Here is a 1625-nt window from a genome sequence, read left to right as displayed (position 1 = left end):
GGCCATTATCCTAAGCAGATTAATACAGGAACAGAAAAAAAAAAAAAAACTACATGTTCTCACTTATAAGTGGAAGCTAAACACTGAATACACATGAACGTAAAGATGGGAAAAATAGGAGAAGCACACTTACTTTGCACACCGAGCTCTGCGCTGTGGCCTCTGCTGTCTGCGTGAGGCTAGATGAACCTGGAAAGAAAATCCAGAAGGAGCGTCCAGAAAGGGAGGAAAGCCAGAGGAAAAGATGCTAGAACGATAGGAGAATGGCATGATTGACCTTCTAGATTATGAGCATGTAGAAGATGAAACTTTTCCTCCTTTCCTACCTCCAGCCTCTCCAGAGAGACAAGATGGTGAAGGAGCTGAACCTGATAAAGAATCAGGAAGTGGAGCACTTGTTCCTGTGCCTTCAAAGACAGCAGTTAAAATAAATATATCCAAGCTGGATGCTCACAGATTAATTTCAGAGAGAGGGCTTCCAGCCTTAAGGCATGTATTTGATAGGGCAAAATTCAAAGGTAAAAGTCATGAGGCTGAAGACTTAAAGATGCTAATTAGACACATGGAACACTGGGCACATAGGTAATTCCCTAAACTGCAGTTTGAGGATTTTATTGACCGAGTTGAATACCTGAGAAATAAAAAGGAAATTCAGACCTGTTTAAAATGAATTTGACTTGATCTCCCTATTTTACATGAATATGTTGTTAGCAATAATGATGAAGTTGGGGAAAATAATGGACATTGTGTAACTGCTGCTGTATTAGATCCCTTTCTGACCAACTCATCTGAAAGTGAGATGTTTGCTTCTGAGTCAAGTAGAAGCCTAACAGGAGAGCAACAACAAAGGATTGAGAGAAATAAACAACCGACCTCGGAAAGAAAGCAGGCAAAGCTGCTGAGTAATAGTCCCTAGGAAACGATAATGTTAATGAATACACCCAGGGTACAGACAATTGAAGAGGTTAATACTGATGAAGATCAAAAGGAGGAGTCAAATGGATTAAACAAAGACATTCTAGACAATCTATGTAATGATGCTCCTGCCAATACTTTAAATGAAGAGAAGGATTCAAAATGAGAGGAAACACAGCTGGACCAGTCTTTTAAAAATGTGCAACAGTGGCCAGGCACGGTGGCTCAAGCCTTTAACCCAGCACTGTGGGAGGCTGAGGTGGACAGATCACCTGAGGTCTGGAGTTCCAGACCAGCCTGACCAACAAGGAGAAACCTCATCTCTACTAAAAATACAAAATTAGCCGGGCGTGGTGGCACATGCCTGTAATCCCAGCCACTCGGGAGGCTGAAGCAGGAGAATAGCTTGAACCCGGGAGGCAGAGGTTGCTGTGAGCCAAGATCGCACCATTGCACTCTAGCCTAGGCAACAAGAGTGAAACTCCATCTCAAAAAAACAAAACAAAACAAAACAAAACCTGGGCACAGTGACTTACGCCTGTAATCCCAGCACTTTGGGAGGCCGAGGCAGGCGGATCACGAGGTCAAGAGATTGAGACCATCCTGGCCAATATGGTGAAACCCCGTCTCTACTAAAAATACAAAAATTAGCTGGGCGTGATGGCACGCGCCTGTGGTCCCAGCTACTCAGGAGGCTGAGGCAGGAGAAT

The 1625-nt window shown here is 43.7% G+C and overlaps 1 pseudogene; it reads left to right on the top strand.

Moving 5' to 3' along the window:
• The first annotated feature begins 244 nt into the window (after positions 1-244).
• The window catches only part of LOC105514919, a 15254-nt pseudogene continuing 13873 nt past the window's right edge, over positions 245-1625 (top strand).

This window comes from Colobus angolensis, unplaced genomic scaffold (genome assembly GCF_000951035.1).
Source record: "Colobus angolensis palliatus isolate OR3802 unplaced genomic scaffold, Cang.pa_1.0 Scaffold250, whole genome shotgun sequence".
Lineage (NCBI taxonomy): Eukaryota > Metazoa > Chordata > Mammalia > Primates > Cercopithecidae > Colobus > Colobus angolensis.
Note: the sequence above shows the minus strand (reverse complement) of the source record. Positions and strands in the feature narration are given on the sequence as shown.